The sequence below is a fragment of the Arachis ipaensis genome, chromosome B5, assembly GCF_059453495.1.
Source record: "Arachis ipaensis isolate K30076 ecotype BB chromosome B5, ASM5945349v1, whole genome shotgun sequence".
Taxonomy (NCBI): Eukaryota; Viridiplantae; Streptophyta; class Magnoliopsida; order Fabales; family Fabaceae; genus Arachis; species Arachis ipaensis.
The window spans coordinates 33,910,914-33,924,514 of record NC_142440.1 but is presented as its reverse complement, the minus strand read 5'-3'; the positions used below and the strand labels follow the sequence as shown (position 1 = coordinate 33,924,514).

Genomic DNA, 13,601 nt, shown 5'->3' with positions numbered 1-13,601 from the left:
AGTTTGGTTGCCCAGTAGTTCTTCTGTTCTAGCTCTACTGGTAGGTGGCATGTCTTCCCATACACCAATTGATATGGTGATGTTCTTATAGGGGTCTTGAAAGCTGTTCTGTCTGCCCAGAGAGCATCATCAAGCTTTCTTGCCCAATCCTTTCTAGAGGTATTCACCGTTCTTTCCAGGATTATCTTGAGTTCTCTATTTGAGACCTCAGCTTGCCCATTTGTCTGTGGGTGATATGGGATGGGCACTTTATGGTGAACTCCATATCGGCTCAGCATAGAGTCAAGCTGTTTATTGCAGAAATGAGTTCCTCTATCACTAATCAGTGTCCAAGGAACACCAAATCTACTGAAGATATACTTTGGAAGGAACTCCATCACTACTCTAGTGTCATTTGTGGGTGATGCGACTGCCTTAACCCATTTAGACACATAATCTACTGCCACAAGGATGTAAGTATTTGAGTATGAAGGTTGGAAAGGACCCATGAAGTCTATACCCCATACATCAAACATATCAATCTCTAGGATTCCTTGCTGAGGCATGTCGTGACCATGAGGGAGATTGCTAGTCCTTTGGCAACTGTCACAGTGACAGACAGACAAACTCTCAGGAATCCTTAAACAGTGTGGGCCAGTAGAAACCACTTTGGAGGACTTTAGTGGTTGTTCGCTCTCCTCCAAAGTGTCCTCCATAATTGGAGCCATGGCAATGCCATAGGATTTTCTGTGCCTCTTCTTCAGACATACAGCATCAGATTATCCCATCCGAGCTTCTCTTAAAGAGATATGGTTCACCCCACAAGTAGTATCTAACATCATGAATGAGATTTTGGGTTTGCTGCCTACTGTATTCCTTGGGGATGAATATTATAGCTTTGTAGTTTGCAATGACTGCAAACCAAGGTGTCGTCCGGATAGCAAAGAGTTGCTCATCTGGAAAGGTTTCAGACACCTCAGTAAAGGGAGAAGATGTTCCTTCTGCTGGTTCAATTCGACACAGGTGGTCAGCCACTTGATTTTCTGACCCTTTTCTGTCTCTGATTTCTATATCAAACTCTTGCAAGAGTAATACTCATCTTATAAGCTTGGGCTTAGAATCCTGCTTGGTGAGCAGATATTTGAGAGCAGCATGGTCAGTGTAGATAATGACCTTAGACCCTATTAGATAGGATCTGAACTTGTTAATGGCATAAACTACTGCTAGCAATTCCTTTTCAGTGATAGTATAATTTTTCTAAGCGTCATTTAGAACACGGCTGGCATAATAAATGACATGTAGAAGTTTGTCATGCCTCTGTCCCAGGACTGCGCCAATGGCATGGTCACTGGCGTCACACATCAGCTTGAATGGTAAGTTCCAGCTGGGTACAGAGATTACAGGCACAGTGATAAGCTTAGCTTTCAGAGTCTCAAAGGCCTGCTGACACTCTTGATGAAAGACAAATGGAGTGTCGGTAGTCAGTAAGTTGCACAATGGTTTAGCAATTTTAGAAAAATCCTTGATAAACCTCCTGTAGAATCCTGCATGTCCAAGGAAACTTCTGATTCCTTTGACATTAGTGGGTGGTGGTAATCGCTCAATTACCTCCACCTTAGCTTGAACCACTTCTATTCCCTTGCTCGAAATTCGATGCCCAAGGACAATTCCTTCAGTCACCATGAAGTGACATTTTTCCCAGTTTAAAACCAGGTTTGTCTCTTGGCATCGTTTGAGAACTAAGGCTAGATGGTCAAGACAGGATTTAAACGAATCTCCAAATATGGAGAAGTCATCCATGAATACTTCAAGGAATTTTTCTACCATATCAGAAAATATGGAGAGCATACATCTCTAAAAGGTGGCAGGTGCATTGCACAGACTAAATGACATCCGCCTATAAGCAAACACACCAGATGGGCATGTGAATGCTGTCTTTTCTTGATCTTATGGATCTACTGCAATTTGATTGTAACCGGAATAACCATCCAGGAGACAATAAAATGCATGCTCTGCTAGTCTCTCTAATATTTGATCTATGAAAGGTAAAGGAAAATGATCCTTTCTGGCGGCGTTATTGAGCCTTCTGTAGTCAATGCACATACGCCATCCTGTAACTGTCCTTGTAGGAATCAGTTCATTCTTTTCGTTATGAACCACTGTCATGCCTCCCTTCTTGGGAATAACTTGAACAAAGCTCACCTAAGGGCTGTCAGAAATGGGATAAATAGACCCAGCCTCCCATAACTTTGTGACTTCCTTTTGCACCACTTCCTTCATGGCTGGATTCAGTCGCCTTTGTGGTTGTACCACTGGTTTGGCATCATCTTCCAGCAGGATCTTGTACATACATCGGGTTGGGCTAATGCCCTTAAGGTCACTTATTGTCCACCCAAGAGCTATCTTGTGTGTCTTTAGCACTTGGATTAGTGCTTTTTCTTCCTGTAATTCTAAGGCAGAGCTTATAATCATAGAAAAGTATCTCCATTTCCGAGAAATGCATATTTCAAGGAGGATGGTAGTGGTTTGAGCTCGAGTTTAGGAGGCTTGTCCTTCTCCTTAGGAGTTTTCAGAGGCTCCTTTATCTCCTCTGACTCCTCTAACTCAGGCTGAGCATCATAAAATATGTCATTCAGCTCTTCTTCAAGCCCCTCAGCCATATTCACTTCTTCCACCAGAAAATCAATGATATCAATACTCATACACTCATCTGGAGTGTCTGGATGCTGCATGGCTTTGATAACATTTAGTACGAACTCATCCTCATTGACTCTCAGGGTTACTTCCCCTTTCATAACGTCAATGAAGGTCCGTCCTATAGCTAGGAAGGGTCTTCCTAAAATGAGGGTTGCACTCTTGTACTCTTCCATTTTCAGCACCACAAAGTCTGTGGGGAAGGCAAAGGGTCCAACCCTAACAATCATGTCCTCAATCACGCCTGATGGAATATTGCCATCAGCAAGTTGAAGACAAATGCAGGTAGGTTTAACTTCGTGAGTTAAACAGAGTCTCTTTATTAGCGATGCAGGTATTAAGTTAATACTTGCTGCGAGGTCACATAGGGTTGTCTTAGTACAGGCATCCCATAATGTGCATGGTATCATAAAGCTTCCAGGATCCTTGAGTTTCTCTGGTAAACTCTTTTGGATCACTGCACTATACTCTTTAGTGAAGAAGACTGTTTCTGCCTCTCTCCAATCCTTCTTATGACTTAAGATATCTTTCATGAACTTGGCATAAGAAGGTATCTGTTCAAGAGCCTCTGCAAAAGGGATCTTAATCTCAAGAACTCAAGTGTCTTGAGATAATCTGCAAAGCGGCCAAACTGTTTATCCTTTTCCACTTGACGAAGCTTCTGAGGATATGGCATCTTGGCTTTATACTCATCAACCTTGGTTGATGTAGGTTGAATGCCTATAGAATTGGAAGGGGGTTAGTAGCTTGCTTAAGAAGGGTCTTATTAGCACTTGCATGTGTCTGACCATTCCTAGTTGGGTGTTCAACACCCTTGCTGCCCCCTTCCTGGCGTTTAACGCCAGGAACACTGTTCCCTTATGGGCGTTCAACGCCAAGGGTGGGTATCCCTTCTTGGCATTGAATGCCAAGTGTATTGCCCCCCTTTGGGCGTTCAACGCCAGGAGTGAGCACCCCTTCTTGGCGTTGAACGCCAATATCACTCCCTCTAGGATGTGCAACGTCCTTAGAGGTGTATTGGATGGTAGTCTAGTTGTCCTCTATCAGCCTTTCTTCTTCTGGTTTCCTGTTGCTCTGAGATTGGGTGTCCAATATTTTCTCACTCCTCAGTTGGATTGCCTAACATTCATCTTTGATCTGCTTAGATAATTGCTGCCTTGTTTAACTTTGCTGGGCTTCTACATTTCTATTAGAAGCCTGAGTTTCTCGCAAAGTCTCTTGCAAGTCCAGCAACTGCTATGCAAGGTCATGTAGCTGCTGAGTCAATGGGCCATCTTGTTCTGAAAGGTTAGATTCAGCAGATACTGCCTTAATCTCTCCCTTTATGGAAGTCTCATCACCCGAGTACAGATGCTGGTTCATGGCATCTGTCTCAATAAATTCATGAGCCTCTTCAATTGTTTTTCTCATATGTATAGACCCATTAGCAGAATGGTCTACAGACATCCTAGCCATGTCTGTAAGGCCAAAATAAAATATGTCTAACTACACCCATTCTAAAAATATTTTAGTGAGGCATTTCCTCAGCATTCTTCTATACCTCCCCCATGCATCATGAAGAGATTCATTATTCTCTTGCTTGAAGTCTTGGATGTCCAGCCTTAACTGGGTTAATTTCCTTGGGGGAAAGTATTGATTCAGAAACTTGTCTACTAGCTGTTTCCATCTTTTCAAGCTAGATTTGGGTTGGTTATCTAACCACCTCTTTGCTTGATCTCTTACAGCAAAGAGAAAGAGTAGCAGCCTGTAGACATCTTGATCTACTCTTTCAGTGTGTACTGTATCAGCAATTTGTAAAACATTTGCCAGGAACTTAGTAGGCTCTTCCTGTGCAAGTCCAGAGTACTGGTAACTTTGCTACACCAGAGTAATGAGCTAAGGATTTAGCTCAAAATTGCTTGCTCCAATGGGAGGTATATTGATACTTCTCCCATAGAAGTCAGGAGTGGGGGCCATATAGGACCTCAAAATTTTTTTGAACTGTTCATTCCCACTTGGGTTCATGGTGAAAGAAATGTAGGGGGAAAGAAGTAAAAAGAACTAGAATTAAATTATTTTTATTTTTATTTTTATTTTTATTTAAATTCAAAAATAAAAAGCTTAATTAATTAAAAAGATTTGAAAATTAAATGATGGTTTTTGAAAAAGAAGAGAGAGAAAGAGATGAGAGATTTTCGAAAATAGAAGAGAGAAAAATTAGTTAGGAAGTTTTGAAAAAGAAGAAAGGGAAAACAAGTAACTAATTAAGAAAGATTTGAAAATAAGATAAGATTTGAAAAAGATTTAATTTTGAATTTTTTATTTTAAAATTTGAATTTTGAAAATTTAATTTGAATTAGGATAAGATAAGATTTTGATTAGATTTGATTTGATTTTTGAAAAAGTTTTGAATTTTAAATTTTAAAATAAAAATAAGATAAGATAGAATCAAATTAAAAGAAAAATATGATAAGATATAAAAAGATAAGATTTGAAATTTAATTTTTGAAATTAAGATAAGATAAGATAACAATTTGAAATTAAAATTTGAAAAATTTTTGAAATTTTCAAAAATTAAGGTAAAAAGATAGAAAATATATTTTTTATTTTTTTATTTAATGAAGAAAGAGAAAAACAACCAAAAGACACCAAACTTAAAATTTTTAGATCAAAGAAGTACTAATTTTCGAAAAATCAAGAGAACAAATACCAAAAGACACCAAACTTAAAAATTTTAAGATCAAACAAGAAAAGAAACAAAAACAACTTGAATACCAAGAAAATTCAAAACTTTAACAAGAACAAGAACAAAGACTCAAACAAAAAGATAAAGATCAAAAAGCAAAGAAAAGGTTTTGAAATTTTTTTTTGATTTTTTCGAAAAAGAAAATAAAAGACAAACAAAATTAAAAAGTACCTAATCTAAGCAATAAGATAATCCGGTAGTATGTCAAATCCGAACAATCCCCGGAAACGGCGCCAAAAACTTGGTGTGTGAAATAAGAACTCGCACAACTGAACCAGCAAGTGCACTGGGTCGTCCAAGTAATACCTGAGGTGAGTCAAGGTCGATCCCACGGAGATTGTTGGTTTAAATCAAGCTATGGACACCTTGTAGATCTTAGTTAAGCAATTAGAAAAGATAGTTTGTTGAGAGAAATGCATAAAACAAGAATAGGGATGAAATTACTTCATTTGAGTGAAACTAGTGATAAGAGAACGGTTGAGGCTTCGGAGATGCGTCATTCTTCTGGATCAACCTTTCCTACTGTCTTCTCCAACTGTGAGTGCTTCTTTCCATGGCAGGCTATAAGTGATCAACGCTGGTTTAATGGCCGCCAATCTTCCTCTCTCAGGCCGAACGCCAGGTTTAGTATGCCCCCAATCTGAATGAGGGTGAAGCTCCTGCAGTTCATCCCTTGATGATCCTACTTAAAACGCCACAGACAAGGTCAAATCTTCCGGATCAGAGAATGTTGCGCCTTTAGTTCTAGCTTCTACCACAAAAGCCCTAATCTCCCCATACCTCGGCTGAACTGGTGTCTCAAGAAGTCCCCAACGAAGTCGTGGATTAGCCGTCGAGATGTATAATCAAGCTTGTGGTTCAGTGATCTCTGGTTAAGGGCTCACACTGAACCCATGTAGAATGAGAATGAGTGTCACGGATCATCTCATTCATAAGGTTGAAGAATGAAGATACATCTTAGAATAGAGTCACACACAAATTGAATAGAACAGTAGTACTTTTATTAATCCATGAAAATTAGCAGAGCTCCTAACCTTAACCTTAGGAGGTTAGTGACTCCTACTGTACATACTGGTGTTCAAAAATAATGGGGGAGGAAGAAGATCCTAAACATGGTTGATCTTCTCCAATATATACTAAGCTAATTGGTATGCGAAATTGCTACTCAGGTTGTGAATTGTTGTTCTAAATTGATTCCCTGACAATGGCACCAAAAACGGATGCACAGGACCATGGTCTAAACATATCTTCACAACTTCGCATAACTAACCAGCAAGTGCACTGGGTCGTCCAAGTAATACCTTACGTGAGTAAGGGTCGAATCCCACGGAGATTGTCGGTATGAAGCAAGCTATGGTCACCTTGTAAATCTCAGTCAGGTGGATATCAAATGGTAATGGAGTTTTCGAAAATAATATAATAAAATAGGGATAGAAATACTTATGTAATTCATCAGTGAGGATTTCAGATAAGCGAATGGAGATGCTTTCGTTCCTCTGAACCTCTGCTTTTCTGCTATCTTCATCCAATCAGTCTTACTCCTTTCCATGGCTGGCTTTATGTGATACATCACCATTGTCAATGGCTACTTTCGGTCTTCTCTCGGGAAAATGATCCAAATGCCCTGTCACGGCACGGCTAATCGTCTGGAGGCATCACCCTTGTCAATGGCTTCATCTTATCCTCTCAGTTAAAATGGTCAACGCACCCTGTCACGGCACGGCTATTCATCTGTCGGTTCTCGATCATGCTGGAATAGGATTTACTATCCTTTTGCGTCTGTCACTAACGCCCCGCAATCGCGAGTTTGGAGCTCGTCACAGTCATTCATTCATTGAATCCTACTCGGAATACCACAGACAAGGTTTAGACCTTCCGGATTCTCTTGAATGCCGCCATCATTCTAGCTTACACCACGAAGATTCTGGTTAGGAGATCTAAGAGATACTCATTCAGTCTAAGGTAGAACGGAAGTGGTTGTCAGGCACGCGTTCATAGGGAATGATGATGATTGTCACGTTCATCACATTCAGATTGAAGTACGAATGAATATCTTAGAAGCGAAACAAGATGAATTGAATAGAAAACAGTAGTACTTTGCATTAATCTTTGAGGAACAGCAGAGCTCCACACCTTAATCTATGGAGTGTAGAAACTCTACCGTTAAAAATACATAAGTGAAAGTCCAGGCATGGCCGAGAGGCCAGCCCTCAAACGTGATCTAAGATAGCATACAACTGATCAAAGATACCTAATACAATAGTAAAAGGTCCTATTTATAATAAACTAGCTACTAGGGTTTACAGAAGTAAGTAATTGATGCATAAATCCACTTCCGGGGCCCACTTGGTGTGTGCTTGGGCTGAGCTTGAGTGTTACACGTGTAGAGGTCCTTCTTGGAGTTGAACGCCAGTTTTTGTGCCAGTTTGGGCGTTCAACTCTGGTTTTGGATCCTTTTCTGGCGCTGGACGCCAGATTTGGGCAGAGAGCTGGCGTTGAATGCCAGTTTGCATCATCTAAACTTGACCAAAGTATGGACTATTATACATTTCTGGAAAGCCCTGGATGTCTACTTTCCAACGCAATTAGAAGCGCGCCATGTTGAGTTTTGTAGCTCCAAAAAATCCACTTTGAGTGCAGGGAGGTCAGAATCCAACAGCATCAGCAATCCTTCTTCAACCTCTGAATCTGATTTTTGCTCAAGTCCCTCAATTTCAGCCAGAAAATACCTGAAATCACAGAAAAATACACAAACTCGTATTAAAGTCTAGAAATGTGAATTTAACATAAAAACTAATGAAAACATCCCTAAAAGTAACTAGATCCTACTAAAAATATACTAAAAACAATGTCAAAAAGCGTATAAATTATCCGCTCATCACAACACCAAACTTAAATTGTTGCTTGTCCCCAAGCAACTGAAAATCAAATAGGATAAAAAGAAGAGAATATACTATAAATTCCAAACTATCAATGAAACATAGCTTCAATCATATGAGCGGGACTTGTAGCTTTTTGCCTCTTGAATAGTTTTGGCATCTCACTTTATCCATTGAGGTTCAGAATGATTGGCATCTATAGGAACTCAGAGTTCAGATAGTGTTATTGATTCTCCTAGTTCAGTATGATGATTCTTGAACACAGCTTCTTTATGAGTCTTGGCCGTGGCCCTAAGCACTTTGTTTTCCAGTATTACCACCAGATACATAATGCCACAGACACATAATTGGGTGAACCTTTTCAGAATGTGACTCAGCTTTGCTAAAGTCCCCAATTAGAGGTGTCCAGGGTTCTTAAGCACACTCTTCTTTTGCTTTGGACCTTGACTTTAATCGCTCAGTCTCAAGTTTTCACTTGACACCTACACGCCACAAGCACATGGTTAGGGACAGCTCGGTTTAGCCGCTTAGGCCAGGATTTTATTCCTTTAGGCCCTCCTATCCACTGATGCTCAAAGCCTTGGGATCCTTGTTATTTGCCCTTGCCTTTTGGTTTTAAGGGTTATTGGCTTTTTGCTCTTGCCTCTTGGTTTTAAGAGCTTTTGGCTTTTTCTGCTTGCTTTTTCTTTTTCTTTCTATTTTTTTTCTATATTTTTTTTTCGCCTATTTTTTTTCTGCAAGCTTTGTTCTTTGCTGCTTTTTCTTGCTTCAAGAATCATTTTTATGATTTTTCAGATTATCAAATAACATGTTTCCTAGTCATCATTCTTTCAAGAGCCAACATATTTAACATTCCTAAACAGCAACTTCAAAAGACATATGCACTGTTCAAGCATACATTCAGAAAACAAGAAGCATTGTCACCACATCAATATAATTAAGCTAAGTTCGAGGATAAATTCGAAACTCATGTACTTCTTGTTCTTTTGAATTAAAACATTTTTCATTCAAGAGAGGTGATGGATTCATAGGACATTCATAACTTTTAAGACATAGTTACTAACTACTAATGATCATGTAATGAAGACACAAACATAGATAAGCACTTAACATAGAAAACGAAAAACAGAAGAAATAAGATCAAGGAATGAATCCACCTTAGTGATGGTGGCATTTCCTTCTTGAGGAACCAATGATGTCCTTGAGCTCTTCTATGTCTCTTCCTTGTCTTTGTTGCTCCTCCCTCATTGCTTTTTGATCTTCTCTTATTTCATGAAGGATGATGGAGTGCTCTTGATGTTCCACCCTTAGTTGTCCCATATTGGAACTCAATTCTCCTATGGAGGTGTTGATTTGCTCCTAATAGTTTTGTGGAAGAAAGTGCATTTGAGGCATCTCTGGGATCTCATGGTGATGAGCTTCATACGCCTCTTGAGCTCCATGAGTGGGCTCTCTTGCTTGCTCCATCTTTTTCTTAGTGATGGACTTGTCCTCTTTGATGAGGATATCTCCCTCTATGTCAATCCCAACCAAATTGCATAGGTGGCAAATGAGGTGAGGAAAGGCTAACCTTGCCATGGTGGAGGACTTGTCAGCCACCTTGTAGAGTTCTTGAGGTATAATCTCATGAACTTCCACCTCTTCTCCAATCATGATGCTATGGATCATGATGGCCCGGTCTATAGTAACTTCAGACCGGTTGCTAGTGGGAATGATTGAGCATTGAATGAACTCCAACCATCCTCTAGCTACAGGCTTGAGGTCCAATCTTCTTAGTTGAACCGGCTTGCCTTTGGAGTCAATCTTCCATTGAGCTCCTTCTACACATATGTCCATAAGGACTTGGTCCAACCTTTGATTAAAGTTGACCCTTCTAGTGTAGGGGCGTTCATCTCCTTGCATCATGGGCAAGTTAAACGCCAACCTCACATTCTCCGGACTAAAATCCAAGTATTTCCCCCGAACCATTGTAACATAGTTCTTTGGATCCGGGTTCTTACTTTGATCATGGTTCTTGGTGATCCATGCATTGGCATAGAACTCTTGAACCATTAGGATGTTGACTTGTTGGATGGGATTTGTTAGAACTTCCCAACCTCTTCTTTGAATTTCATGTCGGATCTCCGGATACTCATTTCTTTTGAATTTGAAAGGGACCTCGGGGATCACCTTCTTCTTGGCCACAACATCATAGAAGTGGTCTTGATGGGCTTTAGAGATGAACCTTTCCATCTCCCATGACTCGGATGTGGAAGCTTTTGTCTTTCCTTTCCCCTTTCTAGAGGATTCTCCGGTCTTAAGTGCCATCAATGGTAATGGAAAAACAAAAAGCTTATGCTTTTACCACACCAAACTTAGAATTTTGCTCGCCCTCGAGCAAGAGAAGAAAGAATAGATGAAGAAGAAGAAGAAATGGAGGAGAGGGAGAAAGTGATGTGGTTCGGCCAAGAAGGGTATAGAGGGGTTGTGTTGTGTGAATTTGAAGAAGAATGGAGGGCTTTATATAGGGAAGGGAGGGGGAAGGTTTCGGCCATATGGGTGGGTTTGGGTGGGAAATTGGTTTTGAATTTTGAAGGTAGGTGGGGTTTATGAGGTAGGTTTATGGGGAAGAGTGGATGGATGTGAGTGGTGAATAGGTGATGGGAAAGAGAGATTGAGGTGATTGGTGAAGAGTTTTGGGGAAGAGTGTTTATGGGATTGTGTGGAAGAGGGGTGAGAAGAAGTGAGTGGAGGTAGGTGGGGATCCTGTGGGGTCCACAGATCCTGAGATGATCCTGTGGGGTCCACAGATCCTGAGGTGTTCAAGGATTTACAACCTTGCACCAAATTAGGCATGTAAAATGCCCTTGCACACAACTCTGGGCGTTCAGCGCCAGGTTGGTGCCCATTTTGGGCGTTCAACGCCCATTTGTTGCCATTTCTGGCGTTGAACGCCAGAACCATGCTTGTTCTGGGCGTTCAGCGCCAGAACCATGCTCTGTTCTGGCGTTGAACGCCAGGCAGATGCTTCCTCCAGGGTGTGATTTTTCTTCTGCTGTTTTTGATTCCGTTTTCAATTTTTATATTTATTTTGTGACTCCACATGATCATGAACCTATAAAGACATATAACTAAGAAAAATATAGTTAGATAAATAAAAATTGGATTGCCTCCCAACAAGCGCTTCTTTAATGTCAATAGCTTGACAGTGGGCTCTCATGGAGCCTCACAGATGTTCAGAGCATTGTTGAGACCCTCCAACACCAAACTTAGAGTTTGGATATGGGAGTTCAACACCAAACTTAGAGTTTGGTTGTGGCCTTCCAACACCAAACTTAGAGTTTGACTGTGGGGGCTTGGGTTGACTCTGCTTTGAGAGAAGCTTTTTCTGCTTCCTCTCCATGGATGCAGAGAGGGATCCTTGAGTTGTAAACACAAGGTTGTCCTTATTCAATTGAAGGACTAATTTTCCTCTGTCCACATCAATCACAGCTCTTACTGTGGCTAGGAAAGGTCTTCCTAGGATGATGGATTCATCCTCTTCCTTTCCAGTATCCAGGACTATGAAATCAGCAGGGATGTAAAGGCCTTCAACCTTTACTAACACATCCTCTACTTGTCCATAAGCCTGTTTTCTTGGACTGTCTGCCATCTCTAATGAGATTTTAGCAGCTTGCACCCTATAGATTCCCAGTTTCTCTATTACAGAGAGGGGCATGAGGTTTATTCCTGAACCAAGGTCACACAGAGCCTTAAAGATCATGGTGTTTATGATACAGGGTATTATGAACATTCCAGGATCCTGTCTCTTCTGAGGCAATGTCAGTTGATCCAGATCACTTAGTTCATTGATGAACAAGGGAGGTTCAACTTCCCAAGTATCAATGCCAAATAATTTGGCATTCAGCTTCATGATTGCACCAAGAAATTTGGCAGTTTGCTCTTCAGTAACATCCTCATTCTCTTCAGAAGAGGAATACTCATCAGAGCTCATGAAGGGCTTAAGGAGGTTCAATGGAATCTCTATGATCTCTAGATGAGCCTCAGAGTCCTTTGGTTCCTCAGAGGGAAGCTCCTTATTGACCACTGGACGTCCCAGGAGGTCTTCCTCCTTGGGATTCACGTCCTCTCCTTCCCTTACAGGTTCGGCCATGGTGCTTATGTCAATGGCCTTGCACTCTCCTTTTGGATTCTCTTCTGTATTGCTTGGGAGAGTACTAGGAGGGATTTCAGTGATCCTTTTACTCAGCTGGCCCACTTGTGCTTCCAAATTTCTAATGGAAGACCTTGTTTCATTCATGAAACTTACAGTGGCCTTAGATAGATCAGAGACTAAGTTTGCTAGATTAGAAGTATTTTGTTCAGAGTTCTCTGTCTGTTGCTGAGTGGATGATGGAAAAGGTTTATTATTGTTAAACCTGTTTCTTCCACCATTATTAAAGCCTTGTTGAGGCTTTTGATCCTTCCATGAGAAATTTGGATGATTTCTCCATGATGAGTTATAGGTGTTTCCATTAGGTTCACCTAAGTAATTCACCTCTGCTATTGCAGGGTTCTCAGGATCATAAGCTTCTTCTTCATAAGAAGCCTCTTGAGTACCGTTGGATGCAGCTTGCATTCCATTCAGACTCTGAGAAATCATATTGACTTGCTGAGTCAATATTTTATTCTGAGCCAATATGGCATTCAGAGTATCAACTTCAAGAACTCCCTTCTTCATAGGCGTCCCATTACTCACAGGATTCCTCTCAGAAGTGTACATGAACTGGTTATTAGCAACCATGTCAATGAGTTCTTGAGCTTCTGCAGGCGTTTTCTTTAGGTGAATGGATCCACCTGCAGAGGTATCCAATGACATCTTAGATAACTCAGACAGACCATCATAGAATATATCCAAGATGGTCCATTCTGAAAGCATGTCAGAAGGACACTTTTTGGTCAACTGTTTGTATCTTTCCCAAGCTTCATAGAGGGATTCACCTTCTTTCTGTCTGAAAGTTTGAACATCTACTCTAAGCTTACTCAGCTTTTGAGGAGGAAAGAACTTGGCTAAGAAAGCCTTGACCAGCTTATCCCAAGAGTTCAGGCTATCCTTAGGTTGAGAGTCCAACCATACTCTAGCTCTGTCTCTTACAGCAAAAGGGAAAAGTATGAGCCTGTAGACTTCAGGATCTACTCCATTAGTCTTAACAGTATCACATATCTGCAAGAATTCAGTTAAGAACTGAAAAGGATCTTCAGATGGAAGTCCATGAAACTTGCAGTTCTGCTGCATCAGAGAAACTAATTGAGGTTTCAGCTCAAAGTCGTGTGCTCCAATGGCAGGAATGGAGATGCTTCTTCCA

The 13,601-nt window shown here is 40.7% G+C and overlaps 1 non-coding gene across 1 annotated transcript; it reads left to right on the top strand.

The window, feature by feature from the left end:
• Positions 1-13,168: 13,168 nt before the first annotated feature.
• Positions 13,169-13,276, top strand: LOC148563804 (small nucleolar RNA R71). The gene has a single exon (XR_015883931.1). It is a non-coding gene; the product is annotated as a small nucleolar RNA R71 (small nucleolar RNA).
• The last annotated feature ends 325 nt before the right edge of the window (positions 13,277-13,601 follow it).